Consider the following 16,660-nt stretch of genomic DNA (forward strand, 5'->3'; position numbering starts at 1 on the left):
GGATGTTCCAATAAGTGCATAAACAAGCTCCAGTTAGTTCAAAATGAAGCAGCAAGAGTCCTTACTAGAACTAGAAAATATGACCCCATCACCCCTGTCTTATCCACACTGCATTGGCTCCCAATCAAATTTCATATTGATTATAAAATACTACTATTGACCTTTAAAGCACTGAATGGTCTCGCACCACAGTACCTGAGTGAACTTCTGCTCCTCTATGACCCGCCACGCCTACTTAGATCAAAAGGTGCAGGCTATCTGCTGGTACCTCGTATAGTGAAGGCTACATCAGGGGGCGGAGCCTTTTCTTACAACGCTCCACAGTTATGGAACAGCCTTCCAAGCAATGTTTGGGAATCAGAAACAGTCTCAGCGTTTAAGTCTCGGCTGAAAACATATCTGTTTAGTCAAGCCTTGTGTTAATGGTGTTTATGAGGTAAAGGAGTAGATCTGGAGGGTCCTCAGACAGAGTGTTTTGGTAAACTGGGATGTATGGATGCTGTCAGTCCCCACTCGCTTGCTCACTCGAGTTTGTTGACGGTGTAGTGGCTGCTGCTTTATGTCCCGGGGCCCCTCATGCCTGTGTTACCTTCTGGCTCTCTCCTTTTAGTTATGCTGTCATAGTTAGTTTTGCCGGAGTCCCTGCTTGCACTCAGTGCAATATGTATACTGCTCCCCACTCATCAGGTGACACTGGGCATACCTGTGTTTTCTCTCTCCCCCCAATCACACCTTGAGATCACAATTTTTCCCGTTCTGATGTTTGAACATTGTGAACGTTAACTGAAGCTTGTGATTTGTATCTGTGTGATTTGATGCATCATGCTGCTGTTGAGGGATCGGCTGATTAGAGACCTGCGGGGGGTGTCAAAAGTTTTCACCCCCTTTGTTTTCTGGATAAAGAAAAAAAAAAAAAGTGTCGCACTGTATTTCATTAAAATTTAAGAATGGGGGGAAAACGCTTTTAATTTCATGCTTTTATTCCTCCTGAAAAGTCATCAAGGATGCCGACACTTTTGTCCACATCTGTAAAAGGACAAACAATTCGAAGTGGTTACAGTAGCTCTGCTTCATCAAACCACTCCACTGTTGATCATTTTTCCTTTAACAGCAGCACACACCGCATTTTATTCCTCACATCACATTAGACATAAACTTTATCAACCCAAGGACACAACTGACAAAAGGGCCGAAGAAGTAAATTTTTTTTCAGCATGAACTAACCCTAACTTTTTCTGTTTAATTACCTGATCACAAAGGAACATCTTATTGCTCTGTTATATATAAATTGTGTTTATTTTTTATCCTTCTAATTTTTCCCCCCAAGAGGACACGTGTGTGTATATATATATATATATATATATATATATATATAGGATTACAAGACATCTCGGTCATTCACCCATATAGCTACAGGGTGTATTGGACTTGCTGATATCCAAACTGTCTTTGAACATTTCAGATCCTTCTCAAGATCATCATCAGGTGTCAATAATTTCCCCTTCACCAATCTCTTCTTCTTTGTTAACTCTTTTGTTACTTTCTGAATCAGGAGCAGCTACTACTTTTATGTCCCCTTTTCTGGGACGCTTTCTCCCTGGTTTTGCTCTACCCTCTCTAGCATTTTTTCGCAAGGTTGTTAAGTTTCTCTTTTTATGTGCAACATCGTTCTCCTCACAATCCATGTTGAGAGAAATTTTCACAGCAAGTATATGGACACACCCTGGACAAGAACAACATTCAGGAGAAACTCTGACAGTCTCGGCCCTACCTGCCATGACCGTGAACAGACCCAACTTGGCACTAAAAGGAATCATATATGACTTCTTTTGCTTGCATATATTTAACATTTGAGCATACTGCTGTTGGACTTGGCTCTGATGTGGTGAAAGTCTTACCTTTTATTGATTCAATGATTTTTTTGGTGATGCTGTTTGGAAAGTTGGCATAAACTGTAGTCTATCATGTGTTAAATCTTTGAAAGACTCTTTCAAAACAAAATTGCCTATACCCAATTTCCTCCTGCTTCTCATTTCGATAGTACCTCTGTAACATTTGAATGCTCAATATAATTGCATCTAGAGGTACTTCACACCAACCTTGAAGAGACTTGAGAAAGTGTGTTAAAGCCCTCACTTTGATTAGTTGTAATGGGGGAGTCAGTATCTACAAGTTTACTTACAACCCAAAAGACCATATTCTTCCACTCATAGAAGCAAACGGGTTCTAAAATACTCGACTAAAGGTATACCCCACTTTGTATTTTTAACTTGCAGCATACAGTTTTGGTCAGAAGTTTACATACAGTGACATGAATGTCATCTTGGACACAGAGGCTCCAACTTGGGAAATTGCAAAGAAGATTCTCCCTCCCTGCGAGTAGTTCGGAGGGAGACAAGTTTGAGCGCCATAGGCACGAAAGCGAGTTATACATAGCCGCTTTATCCTGTTCTTCAGGGTCGCAGGTGAGCTGAAGCCTATCCCAGCTGACTATGAGCAAAAGGCAGGGTACACCCTGGACAAGTTGCCAGGTCATCACAGGGATGGAGATATAAAAGTGCCTTGAAAAAGTATTCATATGCCTTGAACTTTTTCACATTTTTCCACCTTACAACCACGAACTTAAAAAGTTTTTTACTGAGATTTTATGTGATAGACCAACACAGAGTAGCACATAATTGTGAAGTGAAACGAAAATGATAAATGGTCTTCGAAATTTTAAACAAATAATCTGAAAAATGTGGTGTGGATTAGTATTCAGCCCCCCTGCGTCAATACTTTGTAGAGCCACCCAGGGATCGAAATTAACTTTTCTTTGTGTCCCCCAGTGGTCCCGAATTCTGTGTTGTATTGTCCCGAATGGAAGCAATAGTGTCCCCATTTTTTTCCTCTCTGAAATAACCAGTGGTTAATATTATCATATGAAGTTACTATTATATTTGTAACTATGCGATTTTGAACCCTTTATATCATTTTTACAATAAGTCACAAGACACAAGCGACACATGTCCTATACATCATCTACTTCAAAATTACAGTTATTGCATTTTCAGTTTATTAAACTTTGGCGATCTCGCTGTATGAATAGATACCCGTTTATTTAAAGGGGCCAACTAGCTCATTCAGAAAATGTTTCAACTCCCTACATCTGCAGTACACTTTAGCTGAAAATAAGACCCCTTTTATGTTCATTTCATCTACTTATACCTTGAATATCTGTTGGCACTTATAAGGCCAACTTATAATTTTCACCATTACCGTTATCCATTTTTATGAACTTTCCGTTATCCATTACCGTTATCCATTTTTATGAACTTTCCGTTATCCATTTTATGAAATTTCCGTTATCCATTTTATGAACTTTCCGTTATCCATTTTATGAACTTTCCGTTATCCATTTTTATGAACTTTCGCTGCCGGGTGCAAATGTTAGCAACATCAACATAGTGGCAGGTCCGAGCCTAGTTGTGCTGCTGACTGACTAAACTTTCTGAATGAGAAAGACACCAAGAAAACTCACTTATTCTGTTGAACGGTATCTTCCGTCAATATCATCCGCATCATTCCTGTTGTATTTTATAACGTGTCTAACAGTGTTCATTCAGTTGCTAGCGTTGCCTGCAGACCAGGCGATGACACTTTGGATCCTGAAGGTCCCGGAGACGTTATGTCTGGGCTTTCAGTTTCTTCCCCGCGGTCGGTCCGCTTCAACCACTTAAGCATTTTTGTTCTGGCAAGAGTCGGCGCAGCGTGTGCGGTAGCAATTCCATTCCAAGTCCATATAATGCGGACTCCGGCCGAAGATTCTAGAACAGAATGCGCTGCTCTGTAGCCTACGGATACAGGTGCATCGAAAGTGTAGCTACTACGTATTTTTCGCTGTTAACGTTTTAAAATTAAAATTGACAAATTAGGTGAATGTCTACGTATGTGTTACGGCTTTGTAAATAATATTAATGTAGAACTTTTTTTCTAGATCTATTTTTTCCATTGTCCCGGGATTGTCCCAGATATGATAATTTTGTGTCCCGATGACATTTTTTATGGTCCCCGGGACGTCGGGACACCGTTAGTTTCGAGCGCTGGAGCCACCTTTTGCTGCAATTACAGCTGCAAGTCTTTTGTGGAATGTCTCTACCAGCTTTGCACATCTAGACACTGAAATTTTTGCCCATTCTTCTTTGCAAAATAGCTCAAGCTCAGCCAGATTGGATGGAGAGCGTCTGTGAACAGCAATTTTCAAGTCTTGCCACAGATGCTCAATGGGATTTAGGTCTGGACTTTGACTGGGCCATTCTAACACATGAATATTCTTTGATCTAAACCATTCCATTGTTGCTCTTGCTGTATGCTTAGGGTCTGCAGCTCCTCCAGAGTGATCATGGGCCTCTCGGCTGCTTCTCTGACCAGTGCTCTCCTTGCTCGCTCTGTCAGTTTAGGTGGACGGCCATGTCTTGGTAGGTTTGCAGTTGTGCCATACTTTTTCCATTTTTGAATGATGGATTGAACAGTGCTTCTTGATGTTCAGAGCTTGGGATTTTTTTTATAACCTAACCCTGCTTTAAACTTCTCCAGAACTTTATCCCTGACCTGTCTGGTGAGTTCTTTGGTCTTCATGATGCTGTTTGTTCTTCAGTGTTCTCTAACAAACCACTGAGGCCTTCACAGAACAAGTGTATTTATGCTGAGAGTAAATTACACACAGTAGGACTCTATTAACTAATTAGACGACTTCTGAAGGCAATTGATTGCACTGGATTGCATTTAGAGGTATCAGAGTACAGGGGGCTGAATACTAATGCACACCACATTTTTCAGATTTTTATTTGTTTAAAATTTTGCAGACCATTTATCATTTTCGTTTCACTTCACAATTATGTGCTACTCTGTGTTGGTCTATCACATAAAATCTCAGGAAAAACTTTTAAGTTCGTGGTTGTAAGGTGGAAAAATGTGAAAGTTCAAGGGGTATGAATACTTTATCAAGGCACTGTATAAATAAAGTGTGTATATAATATTTTATGCGCGTGTGATTCACCACATTTCGTGTCAATTAAATCTTATTAATAGTAATGAATGTTGATAAATCCAGTGACTACAGACCAAATTTTAATATGCCTACAGTCAATGTCAATAATGGCTATTATAAATTGATCACAAGTGAACACAAGTTGGTGACATGTGTGAGGACGCTGGCGCACCTGGCTGCCGCTTCAACGCTGCTCGAACCTGAACCTCCGATGCTCTACCTGACGACCTGCTACCAACATCACAACTAAACCTGACGACCTGCTACCAACATCGCAACTAAACCTGCCACCTATCTACTTGGATCGACATTCAAAAACCTCCACCTGTGTCTAAGCTACAGCTCCAGAGCCCTCTCGTGACCTGTGTGTGCTGGCTGGACACTTACTGGTGTCAAGGACTCGGCGCCGGATCCATCAACGCCACCCGGGCGGACTAACATCTGTCCTGGTGCGGTTAGCCCTTGCTGGCTGGGACCGCTACCCTCAGCTTGAGCTGGCTAGGCTAGCCAACCAACATCGCCTCCACTGCTAGCTGGCTCCTAGCTGGCTAGCTGGCTCCAACCTCATTTGGAGCAATCAAGCTGGCTATTTTCCACATCCTCCATGCTGTGGCTGCTCATCTTGGTTCAACATCTGTCTCTTTATCAACCACAGTCAACACCACCCATCTTTAGGATCTGCCTCTTCACAGCGTCAGCCATGGCACTTCGTTACACACCAACTGAACTCCACCAGCTTATTCTCAAACTGCCTCCTTCCACCGAACTCATCAACACGCTACGAAACTCTGGTCTACTACGCTGACCCCATTACATTCATCGAGGATCCCGCCGCAAATTCATTTATATTTCAAGCACTAATAATTACATCCCAGCTCTATGGACCGACCGCAGTTCACACACCGGCTCCCGCACTTCCTCCCTACGTCATCACAACACACGTCATCAGAACGCATCCTCTGTGAACTTTTTCAACCTCCGGAAAATCCCAATCACCTCCCCAACAGCTTCAAAACAAAAGCAACTGAAAATCGCCCCCTTCAACACAAGCTCCCTCAACAATAAAAGCCTCATCCTAAATGAATTCATTACAGACAACAAACTCGATCTGCTGTGCCTAAATGAAACATGGCAAAAACCCCTGGACTATTTCTCATTCAATCAAACCACCCCTACAGGATACTCCTATCTGGATAGCTCATGCACTGAGGGCAGAGGGGGTGGCATTGCTGCTATTTTTTTAACCAAGACCTCCAACCCCACGCACTGTCCCTCCCCTCTGCCCCATCATTTGAACATCTTGTTTTTAAACTTCCTGGGCCTAAACCTCTCATTACTGCTATTATTTACCGCCCCCCCCCCAAACCCAACCCATCTTTCCTATCTGATCTCTCTGAATTCATCACCACACTTTTTTTCAATCTCATCATCTCTTTTGCTCCTTGGCGATTTCAACCTTCACATCGACTCCTTGGACTGTAAAAATGCTATGGACTTCCTCGACCTGCTCTAGCTTCACCCAACACATCAACTTCCCCACCCACAACCACGGACACATCCTAGACTTGGTCTGCTCCACCGGCCTCCACAATATTTCCAGCCTTGACCTCTCCATATCCGACCACCTAGCCATTTTATTTGACATCGACATCCCCACCCCCAAACCAAAACAAAACCGCAGGATCACCTTCCGTAACCTCAAATCCATCTGCCCAGTCACACTCTCCACCTGCATATCAAACTCTCTTTCCTGCCTCACCCCCCCCCGAAAATCCAACCCCCATGGACCTTGTCAACATCTACAATAACACTCTGTCTACCTCCCTCAACACACTGGCACCTCTGAAGACCAAAACAGTCACCTTTACCCACTCGGCACCCTGGTTTACTCCGGAACTCCACAAGCTCAAGAAACAACTTTGACAACTAGAACGACTTCACAAAAAAACCGGCCTCACAGTCCATTCCCTCGCTTACAAAGACCATATGCAAATCTACAAATTAGCTCTCATCAAAGCACGCTCCACATACTATTCTGGCATCATCCATTTTGGTTCCTCCAACCCACGCTCTCTGTTCTCCAACATTAACAAACTCCTCAAACCCCACGACAACATTTCATCCTCATTCACCCCAGAGAAATGTGATAACCTCATGTCATTTTTCAATTCAAAAATAGAAACCATCTACAACCAGCTTGCATCTTCCACTACTACTACCACCCCACCACCTGAACCCACACTCTTTTCATCCTCTGACCAATGGCTATCAACCTTCTCACCCATAACCTCTGTTGACCTCTCCAAAATATTCTCTACCATGAAATCATCTACCTCTCCCCTGGACCCCATGCCATCTCAACTTGTCAAAGACTGCTTCACCCCCCTCGCCCCACTCATCACAGACATCATCAACTCCTCCTTCACCTCTGGCATAGTCCCCCCACCTCTTAAACTGGCAGCCATCACTCCTCTTCTTAAAAAACCTGGCCTCGACTCCGATGATCCCAACAACTACAGACCCATCTCCAACCTTACATTTCTGTCAAAACTTCTGGAAAGAGCCGTTGCAACTCAACTCAAGACCCACCTCCTCTCAAAACAACCTGTATGAAACAGTCCAATCTGGTTTTCGCACCCACCATAGCACTGAAACGGCCCTCCTCAAAGTCACCAATGATCTCCTTCTTTCCTCTGACTTTGGCTCCCTCACCATCCTCCTCCTCCTTGACCTCAGTGCTGCCTTCGACACAGTCAATCACTCCATCCTTCTCAACCGTCTAGAATCCATTGACATCACCAACACCACCCTCTCCTGGTTCAAATCCTACCTGTCTGAAAGACTCCACTATATCACTATCAATCATCATAAATCCCACACCACCCCTGTCGTACATGGAGTCCCTCAAGGCTCAGTCCTGGGCCCCATTCTCTTCATTCTGTACATGCTTCCACTTGGACACATCATCCGCCGCCATGGACTCCCATTCCACTGTTATGCCGACGATACCCAACTTTACATCACCACCAAAACCATCTCCCCCGCCATCCTCTTCACCCTCACTCGCTGCCTTACTGACATTAAAACCTGGATGAACCACAACTTTCTCAAACTAAACAGCAATAAAACTGAGATCATCATCTTTGGCCCAAAATCCATCCTTCCCACCTGTCAGAACTTCTCACTCTGTATCGATAGTCACTCGGTCACTGCCTCCCCCCTCGTCAGAAACCTTGGAATCTACATGGACCCTGCACTCTCTTTTAAATCACACATTAACCATGTAACCAAAACATCCTTCTTCCACCTACGAAACATTGCACGCATGCGATCTACTCTTTCCACCCCTGCCGCAGAGACATTAATTCATGCCTTTATCACCTCCAGACTCGACTACTGCAATAGCATCCTGTATGGCCTCCCCTCCACTGTTCTTCAAAAACTACAATGTGTTCAAAACTCTGCTGCCCGGCTGCTCACCCGTTCCCCCTCCAGAGAGCATACCACCCCTGTCCTCCATCAACTTCACTGGCTTCCCATAAAACAACGCATACACTTCAAGATGCTCCTCATCACCTACAAGGCCCTCAACAACCTTGCACCCTCGTACCTGACTGATCTCCATCGCCACTCCCCCATCCACCGACTACGCTCTGCAGATGCCAACTTCCTCACTCACATCACCACGTCCAAGTACTGGACCCTCGGAGACAGAGCCTTCGCCATCGCTGCCCCAACCCTCTGGAACTCCCTCCCCCTGGCCATCCGTAACTCTGATACACTACTTTCCTTCAAGCGCCATCTCAAAACCCACCTGTTCAAGACTGCATATGATACTTGACACGTCACCTTCCTGCAGATCACCTTCCTATTTATCTGTTGTCTGTGTGTATGTTTAAACCTCCTGTAAAGCATCTTTGAGTATCATGAAAAGCGCTATACAAAACAGATGTATTATTATTATTATTATTATTATAAATTGCCAATGGTAGACCCTCTGATGATAATGTTCTTCTAATAATATTCTAAGTTAGTAAAAGTCAGACAAAAAAAAAAAAAAAAAAAAAGTCAGACAAGTTCGTTAGAATCTAACTTCTGGTCTGGTGATCTAACCTTGTCAAATATAGGGTCGTCTTGCTGCCGTCCAAAATAGTCAAGTCAAGTTTATTTGTATCGCGCTTTTAACAATAAACATTGTCGCAAAGCAGCTTTACAGAATTTGAACCACTTAAAACATGAGCTAATTTTATCCCTAATCTATCCCCAGTGAGCAAGCCTGTGGCGACGGTGGCAAGGAAAAACTCCCTCGGACGACATGAAGAAACCTCGAGAGGAACCAGACTCAAAAGGGACAGTGAGGCACAAGAGAGCCAGAAGGTAACACAGGCATGAGGGAGCCCCGGGACATAAAGCAGCAGCCACTACACCGTCAACAAACTCGAGTGAGCAAGCGAGTGGGGACTGACAGCATCCATACATCCCAGTTTACCAAAACACTCTGTCTGAGGACCCTCCAGATCTACTCCTTTACCTCATAAACACCATTAACACAAGGCTTGACTAAACAGATATGTTTTCAGCCTAGACTTAAATGCTGAGACTGTGTCTGATTCCCGAACACTACTTGGAAAGCTGTTCCATAACTGTGGGGCTTTGTAAGAAAAGGCTCCGCCCCTTGATGTAGCCTTCACTATACGAGGTGCAGATAGCCTGCACCTTTTGATCCAAGTAGGCGTGGCGGGTCATAGAGGAGCAGAAGTTCACTCAGGTACTGTGGTGCGAGACTATTTAGTGCTTTAAAGGTCCGCCATTCGTCCCTGGCGACCATCGCGATGGGCAATCCGAACTTTATCTTGGTGATTTTCTTATTTTTTTTCTTCGTAGTTTGGCTTTTGCCATTTCCACCAACGGAACTTCGTTTCATTATTTCATTCAAGAGAACATAAAGTTAAAGACGAGCAGGTGACAAATGCAGACGAAATGCAGATGCAAAAAAAAAAAAAAAAAAAAAAAAAAAAAAAAATGGTTCAGTGTCACGGGTTTTCTCGTTCTCTTGCGCGCATCATTAATAGCGCCATCTGTATGCTTTATCGGTAACTGCTAAGACATTGGGTGGCCTAGTGTGACCTCGTGGCGGGAACCGAATTCCGCTCCATTCATTTGCGCGCACAGGCCTCCAGCATTTCACTCCAATCCCCCCGTTATGCCGATCGGTGTACCGACTGGGGAATCGGTGTATACCATGGGGTACACACTCGAGTCTACCCATACAACGTCAGACACACGAAAAGCGGAAAGTCAACTATTAATTTGTGTCAACATAAACGGATCAAGTTCAGGGCCGGAGCAGCATTTTAAAAATCACTAAGGTCCATGATGCGCAAAGCGCGCGCCGAAAAATGTCATATTTAAATGAGAGGGGTGAATTACATGCCACACAAGAGATCTATTCCTGAAATTACTTTTAATGGTGTTTGAACTGAATACCGTCAGGTTTGAAAAAAAAAAAAAAAAAACCGATCATGTATGTGGCAAGAGTAAGAATAATTTAAGCTTGTTTAATAGTTTGATCTGGCCCAAGCAATGAGGACAAAACTGCGCTGCTTCGAAAATGTAAATTTAACAGCTTGATGAAAATGCCCTGATGGTTACCATGGAAACCCCGTGTCTACTGCACTGCGTTCCTCTGCCGAGTCGCACGCTCATTCGCTTTTGTGTCCTTGGTCTCAGAGCCGTGCGCACCAGACAGACAGAGAAGACAGAATCAGCGTTTAACGTCATTAACAATGCACTTTTTACGGAGACATTTTAATGTTATTCTTTATTTTTTTAATCCAATTGAATATTTAGCATACAAATGTATTTTGTACGGGAGAGTTGGAGCCTCTGTGGATATGAATGTCATGTCAATATTTGGGCTTTCAGTAATTTCTTTGAACTGTTCTTTTTCTGTGTCAGAATGATTGTACAGCACACAGCCTTTAAAAAAAAACAAAAAACCCACACTAGAATTTGGTGCACAAGTTTTAATTTTCTTTGGGCTTTCTGAAATCAATACAGGGTCAAAATTATACATACAGCACACCTAATATTTGGGTAAAATGTCTCTTCACAAGATTCACCTTGACCAAACATTTTTGTTTACCATGAACAAGCTTCTGGCAGAATTCTGGTTGGATATTTTGCAGCTCTTCATGGTAGAATTGGTAGAGTTCAATTAAATTTTTTTTTCTTGGCACAGACTTGACTTATAAGCACGGTCCATATATTTTCAATAGGGTTGAAGTCAGGACTTGTTTTAAGCTTAAAGCATACACGCAGAGCCATGGCCTCACTTTCGTTTATAAACGCCTTGAGACCTCAAGAATGGCACAGGAATGGTTTTAAGCGTTAACAATAAATCTAATATAGTAGTTTTTACAATTAAAGTGATTTATATAGGTAGCGGTCTGAGTGAATGACCTTGACGTCCGTAACGTCACAGCAGGAAGTCTATCGGCCTCATCGCCATTTCCGCTAGACTAAAACACAGAGCTGACTGCAACTCCGATCCTCCATTTTGAGCTAATTTATCACCATGCCGTGCAGATGTGTTGCTGGTGGGTACACCAACACGACAGAAGGTGGATTTGTGTTGCATTCACGGCCCAAGAATGTTCAAACTGCAAAGATTTGGACACGTTTTGCGAGAAGTTCACAGGCACATTGGGCGCCTACGAAGTGGTCTCTCCTCTGCTCTGCACATTTTACTGAAGACTCGTACGAGACCTCTGATCTGTTGAGGAGCGTTGGCTATAAGCCCGGATTGAAAGAGGGTGCAGTACCAACAATTAAAGGAAAAGAAAACTACAAGAAAAGGAAAAAAAAAGTATTTATTTAAAAAGCAAAGCTCAGTTGCACCAGTCCTCCCGGAGTGAGCCGAGGGTTGTTGCTAAAACCTGGGATGGAACGGGACATGTCACGCGGGCAGTGACCTCCGTGCGGTTGTTGCTAAAACCGGTGACGTCCCGTTTCATCCCGGGTTTTAGTAACTGCCCGAGATGAACAGCCATGGTGGAGTACTCAGTAATGAAAGAAAATGGAGAATGAGTGGAGCAGCCGTCTGATTTCTAAACTGGATATCGCTGCCATCTTGCCCTTACAGGGAAGAAGTGAATGAACGGAGAACTGAACAAACAACTGAAAGTCAGATTGTTTCAAAAACAATCAGCCACAAGATCGGTCTTCAAGTAGCGAGAACACAGACCGGTAAGCGCCGACTCTCATTTGGATACGAAACAAAAAACACGTTGTTTCCCTGCATTTAGATTAATCCATGTAACTTGTATTGTGTGTTTAAGTTAGCGGTATAAGATTATTTAATTTGCTTCAGAATGTGATTGTCTCAGTTCATCTGATTATTTATTGAGCCTTTTACGTTTTATCAGTGAAAATGCATGCATGTACATGTATGTTGCGTAAGTTATAGCACCCATCCTGTTTTAATGAGAGTCGACCCACAATCAGTGAAGTCAAATCAGTCTTAGTTGAGCGAGTCGGTAACGCTATTTATTACTTTCACCATCAATTTTTATTTATATGACTTTGGTCTATAGCTGTAAAAGGCCTCGGCCTTAAAACCGGTTCCCGCTGTGACATCACGCGCTCAGGGCTGGCTGGCTCAGGGGCGCAGCTTGAATCCCAACTCTGCGGTCGATTTTAACTCACAAATAATTAATTTTTTTTTTATTCCCATTTATGCAACATACAAGAGTCAAGGCTGGAGATACTATCCACTCAGAAATTTATTTAAAAATAAAGGTTCTGCATATCTGCTTTAATGTTAGCCTGCTTTATCCTCCATAACCAGCTCTGATGTGAGAATAGAATAGAATGCCTTTTATTCTCACTATAAACATGTACAATGAGATTAAAGCATCTCCAATAACATTGGAAACAGTGTGTAGAGAGGGAGAGAGAGGGGAATGGGGTAAGGGGAAAAACAAAAAAGGTTAATTGTCCTGTTGTAACTCCCAAGTCATGATCAAGTTTGATGGTTTATGCTGAAGAATTCTGAGGTAGGCCTCCTTCTTCATTATTCCATCCACTTTGCACAATGAACCAGTTCCACTGGCAGCAAAACCGCCCCAGAGCATGATGATCCTACCACCACCACCAGGCATAGTGTCCCTCTGTACATGGTGGTCATTGTGGCCAAACAACTCAATCTTTAGCCCTGTTCACACGGCACATATTTGCATCGATGCTGCACCGATGTATTTTGTTGCGATATATCTTACACCGGTGTAAATTTTGTGGAGCGTTCACACGTCACAACCCTGCTTACTAGAGAGAAGCGTGTTAGCACCGGTGCAGCCCCACTTGCGGTCACACGGCAGTTTCTGCGACCGTGTTATAGTAGCAAAAACTTTATTACTATCATTTCCTTTGATAGTAATAAAGTTTTGATATCATTTCCTTTTATTATTATCATCATTTCCTATCATTATTACTATCATTTCCGATAGTAATAATGCGGAAATGAAATATGCGCATGCGTGAAAATGTACTTCCTTTTCCCGGTTGTCATGGCATCATCAAGCGCCGGGAAAACAACGTGGATGAAGACACCAGTGTTGCCAGATATTGCTGACGTTTTCCATCCCAAAATATGTTCAAATCCACCAAAATGCACTTAAAACTGACAATCTGGCAACACTGGAAGACACGCAGTTCTGTTGTTGTTGATATTCGCCATTTTGGAAGCGCAAAATACCAGGATGCAAAATTATGCAATGCCCGTATGTAATCAACTCTCCTCACGCGTAGCGAGTCTACCCCTGTAGCGTTCAGACGTCCCATTTTATATCGGTGCTGCCCCGCAAACTAGCATTTACTCCGGAGTAAATTTCTTAAACCACCTCCCGAGCAGGGTTAGATTTGCACCGGTTTAAGCAGCTTTCAGGGGCTACACCGGTATAACTTTGTACCGTGTGAACGCTCTACCGGGGCAGCCCCGGTGCTACACCGGAGTAAAAGTTGCCGTGTGAACACCCCTTTTGTCTCATCTGACCATACAGCTTTCCTCCACAAGGCTTTTTCTTTGTCCATGTGGTCAGCTTCAAACTTTAGTTAAGCTTGAAGGTGTCAGTTTTGAAGCAGGGGGTTATTTCTTGGAGAGCAGCCTCTCAAGGCCTCTGCATGCTCTTGCGACAAGGCTTTCACAGATAGCTTTTCGCAGACAGTTGTAATTTATCGTTGAGCGGGGAGTAATAGGCGTGCGCGATGTTATTCACCGCCACAACGCAAGGGGGCGCGAAGTCGCGAAACTGCTAGGAGTAGTTGGTGGGTGTGGTTAGTGGAGTGTTTATCCTCCGGTTACTTATAATGACTAGAACTGGAGTCGTATAGATGTACGTACTTCCTCACTTCCTCGATCAACCGCTTTTCGTGCTGCTCCATCTTCGCTCGTGTTTTTAAAAATGGCGGTCGTGAAAACAAACCAAGCCGGGAAAGTAGGGAAGCGGAAGTGCGTGTACAGCGGATGTAGAGTGGACCAATCAGAGCCCTCTTGTCTGCAAGGCTTCTGCGGTGGTCACAATTTTTGGGAGGTGCACGCAGAGCGTCTGCGAAGGTGGGGGGGCTACGCAGACACTGTCTGCGAGGACCGGGTTGTCAGCATAAATTGGCCTTCAGTCCATGGTGATCTGATCTGTAGACAGTGATCCATCAGTTTCCAGTTCATGGCAGGGCTGTGCCATGGTGGTTCCCAGTTTGTTCCTGACCATCCAAACCACTTTCTTTTCAGCTGAGGGTGACAGTTTGGGTTTTATTGAAGCAAAGTGGCTTGGCAAAGTGACTACACCTCTCAATAACTTGGATATAATTGTTTGAACTGGTCTTGGAATTTGCAGTTGTTTAGAAATGGCTCCAAGAGACATTCTGGAGTTATGTAGAGCTGCGATCCTCTTTCTCAGATCTGCACTGAGCTCCTTGGACTTTCCCATTTTACTGTGTGTTGGTCAATCCAATGAGTGCTATAAACAACCCCTTTTTATGAAGGCACAGAGAAGCTACCAGCTGGAGTCAATCATGATCACTAACAGGAAGTTAAGAGACCTTGGCAAGATAAGAGACGTTTTGGAAGTTTCAGCACCTCTGAATTAATAATCTAAGTGAGTGTGTGTAAATTTTTGACCCTGTATGTGTCATTTTAACCCTGTGTTGATTTCAGAAAACCCATAGAAAATTAAAACTTGTGCACCAAATTCTAGTGTTTTTGTTTTTTATTAAAGCTGTGTGCTGTACAATCATTCTGCCACAGAAAAAGAACATTTCAAAGAAATTACTGAAAGCCCAAATATTGCCATGACATTCATAACCAAGATGACATTCATGCCACTGTATGTAAACTTCTGATGACAACTGTAGCTGCAAATACTTCAAAAGTTTCACTTGCTAATAGTTCAACATTTGCCAGATGGACAGTAAGGTCACCTTGGCTCCCCCATGGTTGTCTACGCGCCTTTTTTTTTATATCATTTATGAGGTGCCTATTTTTTCAACTAATTATTTATTAATTAAGACAAATTATATCCCATCATGAACAATAAGGTGAGTGTCTCGACCCGACCCGACCCGACCCGGATCGCGGGAAAGTCGCTGCCTGAGCGATGCCACCTTCCGTTACGGGTTTAGCAGCAAGCTTTAAAAAAAAAAAAACCCTTTTGACCTTTAATGGAAGAAGAAGAATAGAAGCTCTGATTATTGGGGTTCTTCTGTTGTAAAGGAGTGACATTAGAGAGAAAAAGAGGAAATAAATGAAAAGTTATGAAAGAGGAACTCAAACACACTCCATAAAGGAAATGCAGTCAGGTCATAATGTCGAATCCTCAAACACATCCTCTTCTCATTCCCATTCTCATTTCTTTTCTTCTCTGGCTTTAGGGAGGAGATTATAAGTGTAGAGAACATAATAAACATTTACACAGTAAACACTCTGATCTGATCCTAACGACAGGCGGACAGAGACAGAGCTCAGAGTCTCAGGAGTGAATAAAATTCCCATCTCACCTGTGCGACTCTTCTTTAATGATGTATCAGTGAGCTGAGCGCAGTAAACCTCCCGGGATTTTACTGATAAACCCGCGGACTGTCCGCCCTTTAACCACCGCAGCTCCACTCCAGGAACCAGACCACGTGCTGACTACACCACCTGCGTCACAGCGCAAAGCATTCTGGGAAGTGAAGTACTCTCCATTTTCACACGTAGTCCGGAAATGCCGTCGCAAGCCTTTATTTACAAACGTGCCTCTTTACTAGTTTATCAAAACGTCTTCGTGTGTAGGTGAGATGATGATGAGTGTTTGTACAGAGGAAGTTTTTTTAGTCTTAAATCGTCACTGAATAAAGTTTTACGAACCTAAAAATCAAGTAAGTTTATTTGTATCGCGCTTTTAACAATAAACATTGTCGCAAAGCAGCTTTACAGAATTTGAACGACTTAAAACATGAGCTAATTTTATCCCTAATCTATCCCCAATGATGAAGCCTGTGGCGACGGTGGCAAGGAAAAACTCCCTCAGACGACATGAGGAAGAAACCTCGAGAGGAACCAGACTCAAAAGGGAACCCATCCTCATTTGGGCAACA

The 16,660-nt window shown here is 43.3% G+C and overlaps 1 protein-coding gene across 1 annotated transcript in view; it reads right to left on the reverse strand.

Annotated features, from left to right (window-relative positions):
• slc26a5 (solute carrier family 26 member 5) overlaps window positions 1–16,203 on the reverse strand; it is an 86,744-nt gene extending 70,541 nt beyond the window's left edge. Inside the window, exon 1 of the mRNA XM_060903500.1 lies at window positions 16,082–16,203. The gene's annotated coding sequence lies outside the window, so the exon portion shown is untranslated. The remainder of the gene's footprint in view (window positions 1–16,081) is intronic.
• Window positions 16,204–16,660: the final 457 nt, after the last annotated feature.

This window comes from Neoarius graeffei, chromosome 21, assembly GCF_027579695.1.
Source record: "Neoarius graeffei isolate fNeoGra1 chromosome 21, fNeoGra1.pri, whole genome shotgun sequence".
Classification (NCBI taxonomy): domain Eukaryota; kingdom Metazoa; phylum Chordata; class Actinopteri; order Siluriformes; family Ariidae; genus Neoarius; species Neoarius graeffei.